Source organism: Palaemon carinicauda, chromosome 11, assembly GCF_036898095.1.
Source record: "Palaemon carinicauda isolate YSFRI2023 chromosome 11, ASM3689809v2, whole genome shotgun sequence".
Lineage (NCBI taxonomy): Eukaryota > Metazoa > Arthropoda > Malacostraca > Decapoda > Palaemonidae > Palaemon > Palaemon carinicauda.
Window position 1 is genome coordinate 122,472,833 of NC_090735.1, and position 25,000 is coordinate 122,497,832.

Consider the following 25,000-nt stretch of genomic DNA (forward strand, 5'->3'; position numbering starts at 1 on the left):
TAATGTTCTTAATGTTTTTAAAAATATTTTTATTTCAATTTCATTACTTATGTGGTTTATTTATTTCATTATTTCCTTTCCTCACTGGGCTATTTTTTCCTGTTGGAGCCCTTAGGCTTATAGCATCTTGATTTGGAATATCTGTTTTAATGTTAATTTTTTAAAAATATTTTATTTTGATTGTTCATTACTTCTTATATCGTTTATTTATTTCCTTATTTCCTTTCCTCACTGGGCTATTTTTTCCTGTTGGAGCCCTTGGGCTTATAGCATCTTGATTTGGAATATCTGTTTTAATGTTGTTAATGTTTTAACAATTATTTTAATTGTTTGTTACTTCCTATATCGTTTATTTATTTCTTTATTCCCTTTTCTCACTGGGCTATTTTTTCCTGTTGGAGCCCTTGAGCTTATAGCATCTTGATTTAGTTAATTTTTTAAAAATATTTTATTTTAATTGTTCATTACTTCTTATATCGTTTATTTATTTCCTTTCCTCGCTGGGCTATTTTTTTCCTGTTGGAGCCATTAGGCTTATAGCATCTTGCTTTTCTAACTAGGGTTGGAGCTTAGCTAGTAATAATAATAATAATAATGATAATAATAATAATAAAAATGATAATAATAATAATAATAAAATCGAGTTATGTAAATAAATGCAAAAGTTTTATTAATGATTATGATGTTCTTGTGATTCTTGGAATAATTTCGAGATAAAATTTCAAGGAATGGACCGTTGAGGGTGTATGGTGTTACCAAGGCCTTTGGGTGTAACCATTTTGGACTCTCCTTAATAGAATTCTCGTGAAGAACAGTCTGTTCTGATCCTTCCTCGTCCCACGAGGAACTTTTAATAAATATGTGAATGAGTTGCCAATGTTGTGAATTTATATTTCGATTACAAACGTTTTCATCCATTCTATTAGTTATCTGGCTGTGTATTTAATACTTGCCCGCGTAGTGATTAATATAGGTGATATTTTACCTATGACAAATTGTTATTTTTCATGAAAAACAGTTTTAGTCCTTCATTTTCATCGGTGGCATAGGACGAGCCACACTGCCAGCTGATTTGAGTTGCCACTTTGTGAATTTCACCGGTGAATATTAATAATCTTTTAATAGTTTCATTGACGTGTTTCAATATCTGTTTGACATTCTCGTAGTTTTAACACGGCAAGAGAAAGTATATACCTCTGATGTAAGCAAAGGAATATACTTATGCATACCGCAAGCGGTTAAAAAGTATGATCGCATACCTTGCTTACCCGGTAGACACTGGAGAGATGCCAGTTAGGGAATTTAAGACGGATCTGAATGATCAATGAAAATATATTGCATTTGCGTTAGTGCTGTGATTTTATCACCTGCATAGATGGAGGTTAACGTTTAGGGTATATTTTAGTTATTAGAATTAGCAATTTAGATGGAACAGCGAACTAAAACCTCGTGGGAAAATTATTGTCCGAGTTACCGGTTAGGCTAAAATGTCAAGGGGTTATTGGAGAGCAAGCCCAGACTCAAGCGTCTGATGTAGCCAGGGAGGTCCTGAGGTCTCATGGCTGTGTATTTGTGAAATGTGAAGTGTTAATTATCTTGTGTCCACGGGAGTTACAGCCTTGGATTATAGGATTTCAGTGCAGGAGTGATAGAGCGTTAATTATTGTAAGTATGATCATAGTCTTGGGGGGGGGGGGAAGTATGCCTCTTTATTTGCTAGAATTCCATGGGGGGTGATGACTGTGATATTTCCTGTGGGCTTGGCATAAGTATGATGTCATACATATTTATATCTTATTAGATAACTCGTATCTAAGATAATTCATTTACTTCACCATCCTTTTCTTTATTGAATGCGTTTTATATCCTATTAGATAACTTGTAACTAAGATAATTCATTTACTTCACCATCCTGTTCTTTATTGAATGTGTTAGCCTACGTGTTCGTCTTAGGGGTCACTGGGTGCTCATTGTATTTTTAGGCTTATGTTCGAACTTGATGCCCTCCAGCTGTAGGACGCTGTAGGACTCTGTAGCGAACGTTACATTACGGTTGTAACCAGGAAGCTACCTCGGTCCCTCCTTCCTTCAACGGACTAAAGATGAATATTATAGGTTTAAATATTTAGATATTTCTTTTAAAATTCTCCATATAATACAATTTCATACCCAAGGTATTAGATTAGAACATTTTTCACGTTATATAAAGTTAACTATTAGGTTAAAAGTGTTTTACAAAGCTTCTCGTTGATTGAAATAGGCCTAATGGAGGACCCAGAGGCCCAACGAAATCCTTGATGTAGGTGTTGGCCGAAGTTATCGATTGGTTGTCCTCCGTGACTGATTTCGGAGAGGAAAGTTGCCTTTGTCGGTATGGAAATGGAATCTAATGTACATTCATTATTATTATTATTATTATTATTATTATTATTATTATTATTATTATTATTATTAGCTAAGCAACAACCTTAGTTGGAAAACCAGGATGCTTATAAACCTTAGTGCCCCACAATTATTATTATTATTATTATTATTATTATTATTATTAGCTAAGCAACAACCTTAGTTGGAAAAGCAGGATGCTTATAAACCTTAGGGCTCCAAAATTATTATTATTATTATTATTACTTGCTAAGCAACAACCTTAGTTGGAAAAGCAGGATGCTTATAAACCTTAGGGCTCCAAAATTATTATTATTATTATTATTATTATTATTATTATTATTAGCTAAGCAACAACCCTAGTTGGAAAAGCAGGATGCTTATAAACCTCAGGGCTCTAAGAGGAGAAAATAGCCCAGTGAGGAAAGGAAACAAGGAAATAAACTACAAGAGAAGTAATGAACAATCAAGATAAAATATTTTCATATTTATTCCATTATATTATTCGTCTATTGTGTACTGTAGTTTGTTCATTGATAAATTTCTCATTTTTAGGTAGGGGCCATGTTTCAGATTACACCCTTGTTATGAATGTTCATTTTGAGGGAATTTTCTTTAATGTTGTTGGTACTGTTAGCAGTGGTAATTTTCATTGGTATAATGGTATTATAACTTGCTGTCAATCAGTTAAAACATTCAGTTCTGAAAAGTTTAATAACCTTTAATTTCGTGCCAAGCGTTTTCCCATATATATATATATATATATATATATATATATATATATATATATATATATATATATATATATATATATATATATATATCCAGTATATATGTACATATATATGTATGTATATATATATATATACTATATATATATATATATATATATATATATATATATATGTAGATATATATATATATATATATATATATATATATATATATATGTAGATATATATATATATATATATATATATATATATATATATATATATATAATTATATATATACATATACACACATATATATGTCTATATTTATGGACCTTTTTAAGCCTTTCAAGTTCTCTTGCTTGAGGGTACACTCGGTCACACAATTTTATCTAATTTCTCTTCCTCTTGTTTTTTTTTTATAGTTCATATAGGAAATATTTATTTCAATGTTGCTGTTCTTAAAATAGATTATTTTTCCTTGTTTCCTTTCCTCACTGGGCTATTTTCCTTGTTAGGGCCCCTGGTCTTATAGCATCCTACTTTTTCCAACTAGGGTTGTAGCTTAGCAAGTAATAATAATAATAATAATAACAATAATAATAATAATAATTATAATAATAATAATAATATGATGAGGAAAAGTAGATTTCGATTGCCTCTTAATTCTTAAATGTCATCTCTTCGCTGCCAAATATGTTAGTACGTTCTCGGTACTTTGAAGGACATATCGACATTAATGTCTTGGAGTTCAATGTTCCCTGGCTTAGTTTCGTGTTTCTGAATGTCATGGAAGATTCGTTCAGGAATAGTTCTATATTTTTTTTTCTTTTACAAGGACGGTTCTATAATATTTTTTTTTTTACAAGGACAGTTCTATAATCTTTTTTTTTTACAAGGACAGTTCTATAATCTTTTTTTTTTTTACAAGGACAGTTCTATAATCTTTTTTTTACAAGGACAGTTCTATAATCTTTTTTTTTTACAAGGACAGTTCTATAATCCTTTTTTTTACAAGGACAGTTCTATAATCTTTTTTTTTACGAGGACAGTTCTCTAATCTTTTGTTTTTTTTACAAGGACAGTTCTATAAACTTTTTTTTTTTTACAAGGACAGTTCTATAATCTTTTTTTTACAAGGACAGTTCTATAATCTTTTTTTTTTACAAGGACAGTTCTATAATCCTTTTTTTACAAGGACAGTTCTATAATCTTTTTTTTTTACGAGGACAGTTCTCTAATCTTTTGTTTTTTTTACAAGGACAGTTCTATAATCTTTTATTTTTAAAAGGACAGTTCTATAATCTTTTTTTTTACAAGGACAGTTCTATAATCTTTTTTTTTTACAAAGACAGTTCTATAATCTTTTTTTACAAGGACGTTTTTTATTTTTTTTGTTTATTTTATTTACTAATATATTTTTTTAATAGTATGGCCTCCACAGTAAATGACTCAAATGCAAACTTGCATGATAAGCAGAGCCTAGTGACACTAATCCCTTAGAGGCGATTGCATCATTGGAATATTGCTGAGTTTCGCTTTTATAGCTGACGTAACTGAAAAAGGTGTTGATCTCGGTTGTAGCAAGTTGTATGACCTTGATATTTTTTTTTTTTTTTTTTTAGAAAATTCTATACTGGTTCGATTTGGCTTCCTTATGAGAGAGAGAGAGAGAGAGAGAGAGAGAGAGAGAGAGAGAGAGAGAGAGAGAGAGAGAGAGAGAGAGAGAGAGAGAGAGAGAGAGAGAGAGAATGGGTTTGAAACTTTCTTCAGGCTTCTGTACTTTTGAGAGAGAGAGAGGAAGAGAGAGAGAGAGAGAGAGAGAGAGAGAGAGAGAGAGAGAGAGAGAGAGAGAGAGGAGAGAGAGAGAGAGAGAGAGAGAGAGATAGATGGGTTTAAACATTCTTCAGACTTCTGTTCTTTTGAGAGAGAGAGAGAGAGAGAGAGAGAGAGAGAGAGAGAGAGAGAGAGAGAGAGAGAGAGATGGGTTTAAAACTTTCTTCAGACTTCTGTTCTTTTGAGAGAGAGAGAGAGAGAGAGAGAGAGATGGGTTTAAAACTCTACAGACTTCTGTTCTTTTGAGAGAGAGAGGTTTAAGACTTTCTTCAGACTGTTCTATTCTTTTGAGAGAGAGAGAGAGAGAGAGAGAGAGAGAGAGAGAGAGAGAGAGAGAGAGAGAGAGAGATGGCTTTAAAACTTTCTTCAAACTGTTCTGTTCTTCTTGGAGCTATTTTGTTATGAAATTATTTTTTATGCCTTATTTTTTTTTATAAATTTTCAGAACTTGCTCTTACTGAAGTTGAAATAGTTAGAAAAATTGTAATAATTTACGAACTCTACACGATAAACAAAAATATGGCTTATAAGATATATATAGAAGATATTTGTTTTAATGTTACTGTTCTTAAAATATTTGATTTTTCCTTGTTTCCTTTCCTCACTAGACTATTTTCCCTGTTGCAGCCCCTGGGCTTATAGCATCCTGCTTTTCCAACTAGGGTTGTAGCTTAGCAAATAATAAGTATTTTATTTGTCTTAGTTTCCTTTCCTCAGTGGGCTATTTTCCCTGTTGGAGCCCCTGGGCTTATAGCATTCTGCTTTTCCAACTAGGGTTGCAGCTTAGCAAGTAATAATAATAATAATAATAATAATAATAATAATAATATAGATATAGATATCTAACATATCCTGTTAAAAAAATTTGTAAAAAAAAAACTTGAAAGTTAACAGCTGTTTAAGTGCTATTATTGCAAAAATCTCGTATTTTTTCTCTTCCTCTTGTTAAGTTTTTATAGTTTATATAGGAGATTTTTATTCTAATGTTACTGTTCTTAAAATATTCTATTTTTCCTTGTTTCCTTTCCTCATTGGGCTATTTCTCCTGTTGGAGCCCCTGGTCTTATAGCATTCTGCTTTTCCAACTAGGGTCGTAGCTTAGCAAATAATAAGTATTTGATTTGTCTTAGTTTCCTTTCCTCAGTGGGCTATTTTCCCTGTTGGAGCCCCCTGGGCTTATAGCATTCTCCTTTTCCAACTAGGGTTGTAGCTTAGCAAGTAATAATAATAATAATAATAATGATACAGATATCTAACATATCCTGTTAAAAAAAACTTGAAAGTTAACAGCTGTTTAAGTGCTATTATTGCAAAAATCTCGTATTGATGTGTTTTTTAAAGCCTGTTTTGTGTTTGTTCGTACGTATGGTCATCTTTCTCGTGTGTATCAGCTGCTCGGTCAAGTATTGATTAAAGTCTTGAAGAGCGGTATAGGCATAAATTGCCTGATTCCTTTAGGCCTATAATCGACACAACAGAATTTTCTTTATACTCATCTCTCCTGCCTTTTTTTTTTTTTTTTTTTTTTTTTTTTTTTTTTCGTCTCCTGCTTTAGCCTTTTTCGTATATATGAGTCTAAAAAATTTCTTTTATTCCCACTGGTTTTCTATTTTGGAAAAGATGATATAATTTTGACGTATGCTGTTACTGTCATGCGGGTTTTTTGTTTGAGTCTCTCTCTCTCTCTCTCTCTCTCTCTCTCTCTCTCTCTCTCTCTCTCTCTCTCTTTAATTTATACATTTATTATCATTATTATTTTTATTATTACTTGCTAAGCTACAACCCTAGCTGGAAAAGCAGGATGCTTATAAGCCCAGGGGCGGTTCCAACAGGGAAAATAGCCCAGTGAGGAAAGGAAAGAAGGAAAAATAGAATATTTTAAGAACAGTACTTTAAAATAAATATTTCCTATATAAACTATAAAAGCTTTAACAAAACAAGGTGTTTTATATATATATATATATATATATATATATATATATATATATATATATATATATATATATATATATATATATATATTATATATACATATATATATACATATATATATATATATATATATATATATATATATATATATATATATATATATCTATCTCTTAAAAATCACAGGAAAACGTGATGCTCAGATGCAGAACCACAGGGAAAATTAACCACATTTTCCCTGTGGTTCTTCTGCATATATATATATATATATATATATATATATATATATATATATATATATATGTGTGTGTGTGTGTGTGTGTGTGTGTGTATTAAGAAAGTTGGGAAATCAAATTATTCACTATATTTAGGTCAGCACACATAGGGTCTTTTCACCGAGTAAAAGGCCCATGTTTTTTGGCCGATATATAGTGAATAACTTGATGAACTTTCTCTTATTGGTCCATTTCAATAAACATGGGAAACACACACACACACACACACTATCACCATCATCATCTCCTCCTCCCACGCCTATTGACGCAAAAGGGCCTCTGTTAGATTTCCCCAGTCGCCTCTATCCTGAGCTTTTAAATCAATACTTCTCCGTTCATCATCTCCTACTTCAAGTTTCATACTTCTCAGCCGTGTAGGCCTGGGTCTTTAAATCCACACACACCTATATATGTATGTATATATATATATTATATATATATTGGTCTTCAAATGCTATTACGATTTCGTTTAATTTTTGGCCATGGTTACTTCCTTGTCAATATGATTTATTCAAATTTGAATTTAAGCTGACGCAAGTTATCTCCCTTGTTGTGATACTAACATATAAAACAGTATATATATATATATATATGTATATATATATATATATATATATATATATATATATATATATATATATATATATATATATTTTTAGGGAAGTCTAGAATTCTTCTTTAAGTTGATTGTTGTTCGTAGATTTTTTTTATTCCTATACTCATGGGTGGATGGTGTTATATTAAGTCTTTTAGTCTTAAAATATATGATTCTGAAACGCAAGTGTTGCTTAGGGAAATAAGTTCAGTAATTTATTACCTTGTAGTCATAATTTGATGAATGCAGTTGAATAGGGCAGTGGAATATCCGTAGAGTTTCGTCGATCTTGTTTTAATGTATTATGTAGGTTGCCACATATATGGAATACATATCAAAAGAAAATTGCTGAAATGCAATTAAAAAGTCAGCATTTTAACGGGTTAAGTTTGCCAATATATGGTTCTAATTCCCTTTGAAAGCTTGAAATTCGTCCTTGACTGTTTTTAGGAACTTAAATGCAATTAAAAAGTCAATATTTTAACGGGTTAAGTTTATCAATTTATCCCAATACCCCCGAAAACCTGAAATTCCTTCCCCCCCATGGAGGGGATAACCCCCCCCCCCCTTGTTTAGGAACCCCCCTGTGACAGGAGGAGGGTAGAGGTCAAACCACATCTGGCAAGGATTTCACTTTAGTGACGTTTTAACCCATTTGTGAATGTGTTGTTGAATCCTACGTGCGTAGAAGGTTAGGTCACCCTTACTTGAGAACGTCCTGGGGGGCTATGAGTCTATGACTTGACTGTAACAAGGTCAGGGCAATCTGAGTGTGTGGGACTTGAGATTTCTTTAAGGAAAACAAAGTTTCCTAGTTTTGTTTAAAGGTTTAAAGGTCGCTCATGAATGGCAGAGGAAAGGGACAGTGACATGGCCCTAGCAATCAGGACAATGCCCTAGGGACTGACCATATATTATATGATCGGCCTTCAAGCTTCCTCTACACCCAAGCTAGGACCAGGGAGGGCCAGGCAGTGGCTGCTGATGACTCAGCAGATAGACCTATAGGCTCCCCCAAAGCCCCTAACATCCCAACCTTAGCTCGCAAGGATGGTATGGTTACAGACACTAATGGCACTAACGAGTCTGAGCGGGGCTCGAACCCTCGACTGACAAACACCAGGCAGAGACGTTACCAATCTTGGGTAGTGCCATAGCCTCTGTACCATGGTCTTCCACTGTCTTGGGTTAGAGTTTTCGTGCTTGAGGGTACACTCGGGCACACTATTCTATCTTATTTCTTTTCTTCTTGTTTTGTTAAAGTTTTTATAATTTTTATAGGAACTATTTATTTTAATGTTTTTACTGTTCTTATTTTCCCTTGTTTCCTTTCCTCACTAGGCTATTTTCCCTGTTGGAGCCCCTTGGCTTATAGCACCCTACTTTTCCAACTACGGTTGTAGCTTAGCAAGTAATAATAATAATAATAATATTTTTATGTTGAAAAGGCTGACATAAGTCTTTTTTATATATTTTATGTATGAAGGATCTATTTTAGTGTTGTTACTGTTCTTAAGATATTTTAATTGGTCATTACCTGTATTGTAGTTTATGTCCATATTTCCTTTCCTCACTGGGCTATTGTTCCGTGTTGTAGCCCTTGGGCTTATAGCATCATCCTTTTCTAACTAAGGTTGTAGATTAGATAGTAATAATAATAATTTCTATAAATTATTCGTTACTCTTTATACACAGTAGTTTGTTTATATCCTTTTTTCCTTTCCTCACTGGGCTATTGTTCCGTGTTGTAGCCCTTGGGCTTATAGCATCATCCTTTTCTAACTAAGGTTGTAGATTAGATAGTAATAATAATAATTTCTATAAATTATTCGTTACTCTTTATACACAGTAGTTTGTTTATATCCTTATTTCCTTTCCTCTCTGGGCTATTGCTCCGTGTTGGAGCTCTTTGGCTTATATCATCATGCTTTTCCATCTAGGGTTGTAGATTAGATAGTAAACGTAATAATAATTTATATCCTTTATTCATTACTTTTTATACACAGTCGTTTGTTCATATCCTTATTTCCTTTCCTCTCTGGGCTATTGTTACGTGTTGGAGCCCTTTGGTATATACAACATGCTTTTCCATCTAGGGTTGTAGATAATGATTTTTATTAATTCGTTACTATTTTATACACAGTTGTTTGTTTATATCCTTATTTCCTTTCCTCTCTGGGCTACTGTTCCGTGTTGGAGCCCTTTGGCTTATATCATCATGCTTTTCCAAGTAGGGTTGTAGATTAGATAGTAATAATAATAATTTCTATTAATTATTCGTTACTTTTATACACAGTCGTTTGTTTATATCCTTATTTCATTTCCTCTGGGCTATTTTTCCGTATTGGAGCCCTTTGGTTTATAGCATCCTGCTTTTCTAACTTAGGTTGTAGATTGGATAGTAATAATAATAATTTCTATTAATTATTCGTTACTTTCATACACAGTCGTTTGTTTATATCCTTATTTCCTTTCCTCTCTGGGCTATTGTTCCGTGTTGGAGCCCTTTGGTATATACATCATGCTTTTCCAACTAGGGTTGTAGATTAGATAGTAATAATAATAATTTCTATTAATTATTCGTTACTTTTATACACAGTCGTTTGTTTATATCCTTATTTCCTTTCCTCTCTGGGCTATTGTTACGTGTTGGAGCCCTTTGGTATATACAACATGCTTTTCCAACTAGGGTTGTAGATTAGATAGTAATAGTAATAATAATGATTTTTATTAATTCGTTCCTATTTTATACACAGTAGTTTGTTTATATCCTTATTTCCTTTCCTCACTTGGCTATTGATACGTGTTGGAGCCCTTTGGTTTATAGCATCCTGCTTTTCCAACTAGGGTTGTAGATTAGATAGTAATAATAATAATAATAACAGTTAAAATCTGTTGTCTTTATTAGTGTGTCTCTCCAGTGTATGTATTGCAACTCTCACGAGACTAAAGCTCTTGATTAGAATTCTTTAGTGGAAGAAAAAAATTCTTATTATCCATCTGGGGCCCTGTTTGGGTTGTCAAGAGAAGGCAAATTCGTGACCTTAGGTGAGAGAGAGAGAGAGAGAGAGAGAGAGAGAGAGAGAGAGAGAGAGAGAGAGTGAGAGAGAGAGAGAGAGTTATTCCTTTAGGGAGTGGTAAGTTTGGAGTGACTTAAAGGGCCTTAAGGTAGGGAAGGTGGTTTTCTTGTTCGTTTAATTATTTGTTTCATTGAAAGATGATTTAATCACTGTAACCGTATTCCCTTATTAGATTTATATATATATATATATATATATATATATATATATATATATATATATATTATATATATACTGTATATATATATATATAATATATATATATATATATATATATATATATTTAGATATGTATATAAATATATATATAGATATATATATATATACATATATATATATATATATATATATATATATATATATATATATATATATATACACATATATATACGTGTGTGTATATATATATATATATATATATATATATATATATATATATATATATATATATATATATATTATGATCCTGTCTTACAGCAATTAAAGGCAGTCTGCAGTCAATGGAAGTTAACTACAGTTAAATTCAGTAAGCGTGCAGGTTCTTCTGTACCGACAGGCACCCGTAAGATTTTGAACCTCTGCCAAACTATGTGTATTATAGCGTTACGTCACTTCGTGTCACTTCGTGTCACATAACATTATTTTCCCAATATTGCTCTGAAGACTTTATTTTAGCTGATAGGAAATGTGGGGTAAAGAAGAGTGATATATATATATATATATATATATATATATATATATATATATATATGAATATATATACACACACATTAAAATACAAAATTTTCCGTGTATTTATGATAAAAAAAATAACCCACAATGTATGAAAATTGAAATTTATTTAGCTTTCGAAGGGACCTTCTCCCTTCCTCTTCAGAAAAAAAAAATGTTTTTATGAAGAGGAAGGGAGATGGTCTCTTCGAACGCTAAAAAAATTTCAATTTTCATACATTGTGGGTTATATATATAGCCTATATATATATATATATATATATATATATATATATATATATATATATATATATATATATATATATATATATATATATATATATTATATTATATACATAAAGGTATATTTTCTATGTCATGGTTATAATTTATGACAATAATTGTTCATTTTGGATCCCTAAGACAATTACATACTCAAAATTTCTATGTTATGTTTATGGAAAATTTACTGAAAAGAGTATATGATTTACTTACGCAATGCTTTGCAATTAAGACCCATTGCAATTGTGAACGTTAATACACAACATTGCGTAAGAATCTCTGCAGTAAACTGCAAAAGTTGATCAATCTATTTCTGACATTATGTGACGTAATTCAAGTGAAATTATAGATTTTTTTCTATACTTTATGCTCTCCCTTAATAATGGTTAACATATTATGAAATGTAATTTTAATGTTGTTACTGTTCTTAAAATATTTTATTTTGATTGTTCATTTCTTCTCGTCTGGTTTATTTGTTTCATTGTTTCCTTTCCTTACTGGGATAATTTTCCTGTTGGAGCCCTAGGGCTTATAACATCTTTCTTTTCCAACAATACTATAATGATGATGATGATGATGATGATGATAATAATAATAATAATAATAACAACAACAACTAGGACAGCTGAGACTAGGAATCAACTCTTTCGGAGCCTTTGTGCTCCGCAGTTGGAGCCATCTGAAGACCTGTTCTGGAAGGGTTTTGAAACGAACCAGATGGACAACAGCGTCGCTCGAGGGGGGCTTCGTGAACCTGTGTTTTTCCTATGTTTAGGATGGTCAATAACCCCTTGTGGTCTTTGTGTGGAAACCATTTGTGTGTAGGTAGTAGGTTGGCCAAGGCACCAGCCACCCGTTGAGATACTACCGCTAGTTGTTGGGTCCTTTGACTGGCTAGATTGTATTCCATTGGATCCCTTTCCCTGGTTACGGCTCATTTCAATTTTGCCGATAAATATACCGAATAGTTTGGCGTATTCTTTACATATTCTCCTCTTTCCTCATACACTTGACAAAACTGAAATTACCAAACAATTCTTCACCAAAGGGGTTAACTACTGCACTGTAATTGTTCAGTGGGTACTTTCCTCTTGGTAAGGGTAGAAGAGAATCTTTAGCTATGGTAAGCAGCTCTTCTAGGAGGACACTCCAAAATAAAACCATTGTTCTCTAGTCTTGAGTAGTGCCTTAGCCTCTGCAACAAGGCCTTCTACTGTCTTGGGTTAGCATTTTCTTAGAGTTTTACAAAATCAAACCCTTGTTCCCCAGTCTTGAGTAGTGCCATACCCTCTGAACCATGGTCTTCCTCTGTCTTGAGTTAGCGTTGTCTTGGAGTTTTCCAAAATCAAACCATTGTTCCCTAGTCTTGGGTAGTGCCATAGCCTCTGTAAAATGGTCTTCTACTGTTTTGTGTTAGAGTTCTCTTGCTTGAGGGTTACACTGGGCACATTATTCTATCTTATTTTATACATTATATATGAAAGGTCTATTTTAATGTTATTGTTCTTAAAATATTTTATTATTGTTTCTTTATTTCCTTGTTTCTTTTCCTCAGTTTTGAAGTTTTTATAGTTTACATGTGAAAGATTTGTTTTAATATTATTATTCTTAAACTTCTCTTGTAACTTATTTCCTTTCCTCACTGGGCTATTTATCCCTGTTGGAGCCCTTGTGCTTGTAGCATCCTGCTTTCCAACTAGGGTTGTAACTTAGCAAGTAATGATAAAGATATGAATAATAATAATAATAATAATAATAATAGTAATAATAATATTTGATACATTTTTGCTATTGAAAACTTGATGTTATATTCGAGATTAATTCTATTTTAGTATTATTATTATTATTATTATTATTATTATTATTATTATTAGCTAAGCTACAACCCTAGTTGGAAAAGCATGATGCTGTATGCCCAGGGGCTCCAACAGGGAAAAATAGCCCAGTGAGGAAAGGAAACAATGAAATGAACTAACTACAAGAGAAGAAATAATCAAAATAAAACTTTAAGATCATGAACAATATTAAATTAGATCTACCTTATATAAACTATAAAAACTTTATATATCTTATTTTTGTAGTGTTAAATTTGTGTTGTTAGATTTATTAACTCAAATTTATAGGTCCTAGTTAATTTATAAATATATTCTTTATTTTTTCTTTTTCAGTGTTATAACGGCAGGTGTAAATAAAGCACTTGCCGGACTTTGGAACAAACGGAGGAGTCTGTTTTAAGGTAAGTTAAACCTTTTACTCTATTTTAGGATAAGGTAAACCTTTTACTCTACTTTAGGATAAGGTAAACCTTTTACTCTATTTTAGGATAAGGTAAACCTTTTACTCTGTTTTAGGATAAGGTAAACCTTTTACTCTATTTTAGGATAAGGTAAACCTTCTATTCTATTTTAGGATAAGGTAAACCTTTTACTCTATTTTAGGATAAGGTAAACCTTCTATTCTATTTTAGGATAAGGTAAACCTTTTACTCTATTTAAGGATAAGGTAAACCTTCTATTCTATTTTAGGATAAGGTAAACCTTTTACTATACTTTAGGATAAGGTAAACCTTTTACTCTATTTTAGGATAAGGTAAACCTTTTACTCTATTTTAGGATAAGGTAAACATTTCATTCTATTTTAGGGTAAGGTAAACCTTTTACTTTGTTTTAGGATAAGGTAAATCTAACAATCTATTTTAAGGTAAGGTAAACCTTTTACTTTGTTTTAGGATAAGGTAAATCTAACAATCTATTTTAAGGTAAGGTAAACCTTTTACTCTATTTTAAGGTAAGGTAAATCTTAAATGATTCGTGTTTTCTTCACAGAATCAAATCAAAGGGATTTTGATTAATAAAGTTGCCGATCTCTCTCTCTCTCTCTCTCTCTCTCTCTCTCTCTCTCTCTCTCTCTCTCTCTCTCTCTCTCATATATATATTTACACTATATATATATATATATATATATATATATATATATATATATATATATATATATATATATATATATATATATATAATCACAGCTTGGTAAATTAATTTTGGTCCAAATTAATTTGTTGTCGTTTTCTCGAAATACTTGGTGGCGAGAAACTAGATTTTTCCTATTTTTGTGGTTTTGTTATTATTATTATTATTATTATTGATATTATTATTATTATTATTATTATTATTATTATCTAATCTACAACGTAAGTTGGAACATCTGTATGCTAAAATCGCAAGGGCTCCAACAGGGAAAATAGCCCAGAGAGAAAAGGAAATAAATAAATTACATGAATAATGAATAAAAAAAAATATAGAATATTTTAAGATAGGTGACAACATTGAAACAAATCTGTTTTATATTTTATATGGTTCATTACTTCTCGTGGTTTATATATTTCTTTTCCTCACTGGGCTGTTTTTCCCTGTAGGAATCCCTCGGTCTTATAGCACCCTGCTTTTCCAACTAGGGTTGTAGCCTAGCAATAATATTAATAATAAAAGACTTGTGTAAACATGGGAATTTTTTTTTTTTTTTTTTCTTTTTTTTTTTTTTTTTTTTTTTTTTTTTTTTTTTTACAAATATGACTAATTTATTTAAATGAAACTTACTATTATTTACTTTTAATGTATGCCATAAGTACGTATGCCCAGTAGATGGACATTTGGGTATACCAAATTTGAAATTTATGTAGACAACGTGCAATTTGGTACTGTGTTTACGCAATTTCTGGATACCGTTGAACTCGTTTTGAAATTTCAAAAGAATTTCGTTGAACTGGAAGTCCTTCTGGTGATCCTATATCTTGTCTTGCTCATATCTTGGTAAACTTCTTTGATTTGAGGACAATTCTGTATGATGGGTTACTTGTTGCCCTAAATTATGTGGGGATATTCGACAAAAAATAGAAAAGTCTGACATATTTATCTGGCCGGTTTAATAACATTTGACCTCCGGGTTGATGTGGCAACGTTGCATTTTTGTAGTCGCCCGCTAAATTTGACATTTTTAGATTGAATAAATACGTAAATATATTTCATAAGAGCGTTCACTTTTCTGTTAGAAGCTCACAAGGCAATTAACCAGTTTTTTAAGAATATTTGCAGCGTAAAATATTCGGATATAAATGATTTATTTCGAAGTAAACATTAATAAACACAATGACGTCATTGAATGGGGGCGGAGCTATGCCCTGTGTGCGATCTGCCAGCCGTATGCGGTCGTTACATAATCTAATAACGTGTTATTTATTATGAATGTCATTACTAGTCATTGAAAGTGTTTATATTAAATGACTTTACTTATTTATGGACCTGCCAAGTATAATTTTATGCTTATAAGCTTAACGTAGCTTCTCGTATTTCTGTTTTTTTTTATATCATTCCCTGACGGTGCAAATCTGTGAGGATTATCTAATAACGTGTTATTTATTATGAATATCATTACTAGTCATTGAAAGTTTTTATATTACATGACATTACTTATTTTTGGATCTGCCAAGTATAATTTTATGCTATAAGCTTATCTTAGCTTCTCGTATTTCTGTTTTTTTTATATCATTCCCTGACGGTGCAAATCTGTGAGAATTTCATATTTATTATGAATGTCATTACTAGTCATTGAAAGTGTTTATATTAAATGACTTTACTTATTTTTGGATCTGCCAAGTATAATTTTATGCTATAAGCTTAACGTAGCTTCTCGTATTTCTGGTTTTTTATATCATTCCCTGACGGTGCAAATCTGTGAGAATTTCATATTTGTTGCTGGGCTTGTTTATTATGAATATCATTACCAGTCATTGAAAGTGTTTATATTAAATGACATTACTTATTTTTGGATCTGCCAAGTATAATTTTATGCCATAAGCTTAACGTAGCTTCTCGTATTTCTGTTTTTTTATATCATTCCCTGACGGTGCAAATCTGTGAGAATTTCATATTTATTATGAATGTCATTACTAGTCATTGAAAGTGTTTATATTAAATGACATTACTTATTTTTGGATCTGCCAAGCATAATTTTATGCTTATAAGCTTAACGTAGCTTCTCGTATTTCTGGTTTTTTATATCATTCCCTGACGGTGCAAATCTGTGAGAATTTCATATTTGTTGCTGGGCTTGTTCTACGACCTTGGAATATGCCGGCTCCCATGTAATCTTTTATCAATTCCTCGCCTCGCAGCTACGTTCTTTTATGTTGTTACTTTTTCATTGATGCTTCGTTTACAGCTTTTGTGTTATTTACCTTTTTGAGTTGACAGGCGGTATTCCTTCAAACGTGTTTTCACCTTGTTGAACTTCAAAAAGTTCTAACTTGCAGCGAATATTTTAATGTCGAGTGGGCTGACTACTCTCTTTATATGTGAAAGATCCATTTTGATGTTGTTACTGTTCTTAGATTTTGTTATATTAAATGTTTATAACTTCTCTTGTAGTATATGTCCTTATTTCCTTTCCTCACTGGCTGTTTTCCGTGTTGGAGCCCTTGGGCTTATAGCAAGATCTATTTTAGTGTTCTTACTGTTCTTAGATTTTGTTATTTTAATTGTTTATAACTTGTAGAATATGTCCTTATTCCCTTTCCTCACTGGCTAGTTTCCGTGTTGGAGCCCTTGGGCTTATACATCCTGCTTTTCCATATACGGTTGTACCTGAGCTAGTAATAATAATACTAGTTTGTGTAGGCTGTTTGCGATCGTATAAGGAAACTAACGCATGTGAAGGCAACAATTGGCTTTAAAAAATGGAAAATATTACACAATATTTTAGTTATGTTAATGAAAACTACTTTTTTTTCATTTCCAATTGGGGGTATACTAGATTTGAGAAATTATACCATACCGCTATAATTTTAAATGAAGTTAACTTACAACCACAACCCAAGGAAAATAGTATTTTCGTTGTCAACATCAACAGGGCCTATTTAGAAATAATGATAATGATAAATTATGTCTTGTCAACATAGCCTTGTAAATAGCTACTTTGCTTTCAACATTGTACACTTCTTTACATTGAAGACAAGACTCTCTATCCCTTGCTTTAACCCTCACTTGTCTGTTTAGTTTACTCGTTCCCCCCCCCCCCTCACTCTTCCCTCCCCCTCACTCTTCCCTCCCCCTCTCTCTTTCTCTCTCTCTCTCTCTCTCTCTCTCTCTCTCCCTCTCTCTCTCACTGAGCAGCGGTGTTGGTGAGTTGCCAACTGTGGAATAATAGACCATTCCTCTCTTCATCCTCACAATCCCTTCCCCTGTAGGCACCGGCCCTCCTACGCACCCTAGCAACATGCAAGTCATGATCATACGCATTTACGCAAATGTGCTGATATGCAGAATTATTACATGTAAAAAATGTTCTCTGCTTTCTTCTGAAGCATCTCGCGATGCATTTTTACGCTTTGGAGAAGATTCAACATGAGATTTTTGCCATTGATTTAGACGTACCCTTTGAACCAGCGGCGGTTCGACCTACTCAAGCCAGCTGAGTACCACAGAACACCACACATAGCTTCGCCACCTCAGGACGGCTGTCAAGAATGATTTTATGATTTTCCCTCTGTTGCTTTTTTCGCCGGTCTAGTTTTCATTATTTATATGTGGTAATGAAGCTTCTCGTCTATTTTATTATTATTATTATTATTATTATTATTATTATTATTATTATTATTATTATTCTCTAGTCTTGGGTAGTGCCTCTGTACCATGGTCTTCCACTGTATTGGGTTAGAGTTCATTATTATTATTATTATTATTATTATTATTATTCTCTAGTCTTGGGCAGTGCCATAGCCTCTGTACCATGGTCTTCCACTGTATTGGGTTAGAGTTCTCTTGCTTGAAGGTTCACTCGGGCACACTATTTTATCTAATTTCTTTTCTTGGTTTGTTAAATTTTTTATAGTTTATATAGGAAATATTTATTTTAATGCTACTGTTCTTTACATTATATTTTTCCTTGTTTCCTTTCCTCACTGGGCTATTTTCCCTGTTGGAGTCCCAGGGCTTTTAGTATTCTGCTTTTCCAACTAGGGTTGTAGTTTAGCAAGTAATAATAAAATAGTATTATTAATACTATAAGCTACAATACTAGTTGGAAAAGCAGGATGTTATAAGCCCAAGGTCTCCAACAGGGGAAAATAGCCCACTGAGGAAAGGAAATAAACTACTAGAAATAATAGTTAAAATAACATATAAGAACATTAAAATAGATCTTCCATTAATAAACTATAAATCAACACCCACAGTTTGTGTATCAAAGATTATTTATGGTAGGAACCACTTCGATGTGTATATTATTATTCACCACCCAAGTCTATTTTACGTGTGTTGTTCTAACCCCCCCCCTAAGGTCTCCCCCTCCCAAGGCCCTCCCCCCCTCCCCCAAGGACTCTTCCCTTTGCTCACTTGCTTATTGCTCACTGCTCACCGCCTTCTGTACCGTGATCTTCAACGGAGGGAGATACCAGGATGCTAATTGGTGTTTATTTAAACTTACTTCTCTTATATAGTCATGTATTACTCTGAAATCTCTTTGCCGTTATTAGATATCGCATATACAGTATATTCTGTATTCTTAATTGTTCAAAAATGCTCTCCTTTTCGACCGCGTATGATAAAAACACTGGCAGGTGGGCGGGGCATTTTGCAATGCCCCGCCCACCTAGACAGGCTGGCGCCGATGTTTGTCTCACTGTGCTCCACAAAGGAAGGAAGTTTCTCTGTTACATAAAGTGTTAAGTACTGCCCCCCCCCCCCCCGTTCTCTCTCCCTTGTCAGTATCACTCCAAGGTTTTTCTCCTCAGATCTGTATAAATACGCCGATTTGGGAGCGAATTGATCGCCTTGTGTGGGCGAATATATTTCCTTGTTTTCATCATCATCATCATCTCCTCCTATGCCTATTGACTCAAAGGGCCTCGGTTAGATTTCGCCAGTCGTCTCTCTCATCATCTCCTCCTATGCCTATTGACGCAAAGGGCCTCGGTTAGATTTCATCTGTCGTCTCTATCTTATCATCATCTCCTCCTGTGCCTATTGACGCAAAGGGCCTCGGTTAGATTTCACCAGTCGTCTCTATCTTATTATCATCTCCTCCTCCTACGCCTATTAACGCAAAGGGCCTCGGTTAGATTTCACCAGTTGTCTCTATCTTATCATCATCTCCTCCTCCTATGCCTATTGACTCAAAGGGCCTCGGTTAGATTTCACCAGTCGTCTCTATCTTATCATCATCTTCTCCTCCAATGCCTATTGACGCAAAGGGCCTCGGTTAGATTTCACCAGTCGTCTCTATCTTATCATCTCCTCCTACGCCTATTGACGCAAAGGGCCTCGGTTAGATTTCACCAGTCGTCTCTATATTATCATCTCCTCCTCCTACGCCTATTGACGCAAAGGGCCTCGGTTAGATTTCGCCAGTCGTCTCTATCCTATCATCATCTCCTCCTCCTACGCCTATTGACGCAAAGGGCCTCGGTTAGATTTCACCAGTCGTCCCTATCTTATCATCATCTCCTCCTCCTACGCCTATTGACGCAAAGGGCCTCGGTTAGATTTCACCAGTCGTCTCTATCTTATCATCATCTCCTCTTATGCCTATTGACGCAAAGGGCCTCGGTTAGATTTCGCCAGTCGTCTCTATCTTATCATCATCTACGCCTATGCCTATTGACGCAAAGGGCCTCTGTTAGATTTCGCTAGTCGTCTCTATCTTGAGCTTTTTAATTCAATACTTCTCCATTCATCATCTCTTTTAAACACATTGGTTTAATTGTTCATTACTTCTCGTATGTAGTTTATTTCGTTATTTCCTTTTCTCACTGTGCCTATTTTCTCCTAGCCCCTGTTGTAGTTAGCTAGTAGTAGTAATAATAACAATATGATGAATTCAGTATTTTTATACGGATTATTTCTTTATTACCAACATTTAGACAATATGTTTTGAATATTTTGTTAAACATAAATATCACTAACTAGAATAAGATAAAGATGTTCTCACTCTATCATCGAAATGAGAGATTTGTTATTATTATTATTATTATTATTATTATTAATATTATTATTATTATTATTATTATTATTATTATTATTATTATTATTGATAAGCTACAACCCTAGTTGGAAAAGAAGGATGCTATAAGCCTAGGGGCCCTAAGAGTGAAAATAGCCCAGTGAGGAAAGGAAACAAGGACAAAATAAAATATTTTAAGAACAGTAACATTAAAATATATCTTTAATACATAAACTATAAAAACTTATCAGATCAGTTTGTGGTCTCAAATAGTTTATTATTATTATTATTACTACTACTTTGCTAAGCTACAACCCTAGTTGGAAAAGCAGGATGCTATAAGCCTAGGGGTCGCAAGAGGGAAAATATCCCAGTGAGGAAAGATAACAAGGGAAAATTAAATATTTTAAGAACAATAACATTAAAATATATCTCAAACATAATCTTTAAAACCTTTATCAAATCAGTTTGTGGTTTCAAACGATATCTCAAATCTTATCTGTATATAATTACAGTATCTGGTAAGAACGGTTTTAAACCCCATTTTATCAGTTAAGGTTATCATTTAATATCGGGAACAAATCCCCCGGTAATGATGTGTAATCTCTTATCTAATCAATAGTTCTTGACCGACTTGTGATAAGAGGCAAAATGGTGTGTGGAGTTGAATTACAATGAGGATAGGGAAGAATTTTGGGAAGACATAATGGGGTGTTTAAATATTATTATTATTATTATTATTATTATTATTATTATTATTATTGTTATTAAGACATAATCGGGTGTTTAAGTGTTATTATTATTATTATTATTATTATTATTAAATGGTGTACAATGCTATTTCACTGTATACAGTCTTGCTTGAGGGTACACTCGGGCACACTATTCTATCTTGTTTCTCTTCCTCTTGTTATTTTCAAGTTTTTATAGTTTATATATGAAAGATTTATTTCAATATTGTTTTTAAACTTCTCTTCTTATTTTTCCTTATTTCCTTTCCTCGCCGGGCTATTTGTCCCTTTTGGAGCCCTTGGGTTTATAGCATCTTGTTTTTCCATCTATGAATGTAGCTTAGGAAATAATAATGGTACTAATAGCAATAATAATAATAATAATAACAATAATTTCGTTCCTGGGCGTTATGATAGTTCATGCATATCGTGCACCAAGTTTTTTTTTTTTTTTTTTTTTTTTTTTTTTTTTTTTTTTGGTACCGAAACAATTTTCCATAACGATTCCAACCAGTATATTTAAATAAAACATTACTAGTACATTCTTAACAACCTAGGGAATCAGAATTATAAATTTCTACCTGAAACCATAATCAAAATTGTTCAAAACATCATTTTTTTTTAGCAGGAAAATATTGTTTTAATATAAATACCTGTGTCCAGGAATGTCTGACTGACTTTATTTATGATAGAAATTCTTTGTATCTTTAAATTAAAAGAATTATTGATTTCTGTGAATCATTCAGTTTTGAAGTTTTTATAGTTTATATATGAAAGATTTATTTTAATATTATTATTCTTAAACTTCTCTTGTAACTTATTTCCTCTCCTCACTGGGCTATTTTCCCTATTGGAGCCCTTGGGTCTGACTGACTTTGTTTATAATAGCAATTCTTTGTATCTTAAAATTAAAAGAATTATTGATTTCTGTGAATCATTCAGTTTTAAAGTTTTATAGTTTATATATGAGTTTTATTTTAATGTTGTTATTGTTCTTAAACTTCTCTTGTAGCTTATTTCCTTTCCTCACTGGGCTATTTTCTCTATTGGAGCCTTGGGGCTTATAGCATCCTGCTTTTCCAACTAGGGTTGTAGCTTAATGTTATTATTGTTCTTAAACTTCTCTTGTAGCTTATTTCCTTCCCTCACTGCCTCACTGGGCTATTTTCCCTATTGGAGCCCTTGGGCTTATAGCATCCTGCTTTTCCAACTAGGGTTGTAGCTTAATGTTATTATTGTTCTCAAACTTCTCTTGTACCTTATTTCCTTTCCTCAGTGGGCTATTTTCCCTGATGGAGCCCTTGGGCTTATAGCATCCTGCTTTTCCAACTAGGGTTGTAGCTTAATGTTGTTATTGTTCTTAAACTTCTCTTGTAGCTTATTTCCTTTCCTCACTGGGCTATTTTCCCTATTGGAGCCCTTGGGCTTATAGCATCCTGCTTTTCCAACTAGGGTTGTAGCTTAATATTATTATTGTTCTTAAACTTCTCTTGTAACTTATTTCCTTTCCTCACTGAGCTATTTTCCCTGTAGGAGCCCTTGGGCTTATAGCATCCTGGTTTTCCAACTAGGGTTATAGCTTAGAAAGTAATAATAATAACAACTAAAACAACAACAACTATAATCCTCATTTCATTCAGCTGAAGCCAAGGGCAGTAGGATTTTGAATCGCCAATGTTAACCCCACTCCCCAATTCAACAATCCTTAACTTATATAAGTCAAAAGGATGCACGTGTGACTCCCATCACTGACATGCTATAAAGGACCCCGAAAATAGGGAGGGCAGAGGAAGTGAGGGGGGGGGGGAGAGAGAGAGAGAGAGAGAGAGCAGTTCTCCTCACGTGTTGGTCTGGCGATCGTACCTCCATTCTGGCTGCTACTATTCACGTGCACTGTGAAACTAGTTCCAAAAGTCCTGGCTGCTCAGCCCTCGGGAAATGGTTTCATGGTTAGGTAACTGTTTTTTTTTTTTTAGCTTGATTTACTTTAAGATTAATTTTAATTACTTGTATTTATGGAGTTATTGTTCTTCACCAATCACACACTGTATGTATGTAACTTTTTTTTTAGCTTGATTTACTTTAAGATTAATTGTAATTACTTGTATTTATGGAGTTATTGTTCTACACCAATACACGCACTGTATATATATATATATATATATTTATTTCCTTATTTCCTTTCCTCACTGGGCTATTTTTCCCTATTGGAGCCCCTGGGCTTATAGCATCTTGCTTTTCCAATTAGGGTTGTAGCTTGGATAGTAATAATAATTATGATATATATATATATATATATATATATAAACAAATGCAATCGTTTCAAGTCCACTGCAGGACAAAGTCGTCAGACATATTCTTATTTATGTTTTGGGGGTGTCGCCTCTTTCATGGTGATGGTGGGAGACTTAGTGTGCTCGCTCACAGCAAACTAACCTAGTATGGATGGCCTTTAGTGCAACTTTGAGAGAGAGAGAGAGAGAGAGATTCCTTGTATTCCACAAGTATAGCATTCTGTAACACTGCCAATAGCCCCCTTGCAATTTCATCTTCTCACTTAGTGAGGAACACCCCCCCCTCCTTGAGGAACACCCCCCCTCCCTGAGGAACACCCCCCTCCCTCCCTTCATAGTCTTTTTACCTCACCACTTTCAAAGCGTCGGTCCCCGCATACCACCGTTTGAAAACAAGCAAGTCACCTTCTTACGCAGTTGCTTGAATTTCGCTTGATTTGAGTATGCTTGCGTATATTCTAGCCCTGCGTATGGCGTATGTCACGGCCGTGATGTTTTCTTGGAAGAATATATAAATTTCTGGGAGGCAGGAAAGAAATCTTATACTGTACCCAGTAACCTATGTTCTGGCTTCCGATCCTAAAGTTGCAGTGGCCGTCTGTTCTAAGTGAGTGACTTCGGTCCCCGCTTCTCCGTGGTCTCTCTCTCTCTCTCTCTCTCTCTCTCTCTCCTTTTATATAACTGTGCTTATGGTGCCACGACCTTTCTATTCGTATGTGTTTTTTTTATGAATGCTAGTCTCTCTCTCTCTCTCTCTTAATGTAACCATTCTTAATATATGCTATTATAATTTGTTCAATTACTGCTCTTGTAGTTTATTTCCTTTCCTCACTGGGCTGTTTTTTCCCTATTGAAGTCCTTGTGCTTATAGCATCCTGCTTTTCCAACTGTAGAGTTGTAGTTTCGTTATTAATAATAATAATAATAATCATAATCATCATAGTTTTAACCCCCCCCCCTTCTCTCTCTCTCTCTCTCCTCTCTCTCTCTCTCTCTCTCTCTCTCTCATCGTCAACCTGCTGAATGGTCTTTATACGGTAAATGTATATTTAATGCGAATTTGGAATTCTAAAGCTTTTATGAACTAAATGCCTTGGGGTCACGTGACGTGTGGTGTGTGAGGCTAATTTTGCCTCGGGGAATTCCCGTGGGAGCTAATGCACGAGAAATGCTATTTTTTT

The 25,000-nt window shown here is 33.3% G+C and overlaps 1 protein-coding gene across 2 annotated transcripts in view; it reads left to right on the top strand.

The window, feature by feature from the left end:
- Nucleotides 1-25,000, top strand: part of LOC137650155 (serine/threonine-protein kinase VRK1-like) — a 125,578-nt gene that overhangs the window by 17,307 nt on the left and 83,271 nt on the right. Inside the window, exons 1-2 of one of the 2 annotated variants that reach the window (XM_068383308.1) lie at nt 1,525-1,665; nt 13,972-14,039. The gene's annotated coding sequence lies outside the window, so the exon portion shown is untranslated. Of the gene's footprint in view, nt 1-1,524; nt 1,666-13,971; nt 14,040-25,000 lie in introns of those variants that run through there. The other variant, XM_068383306.1, reaches the window with a different exon arrangement.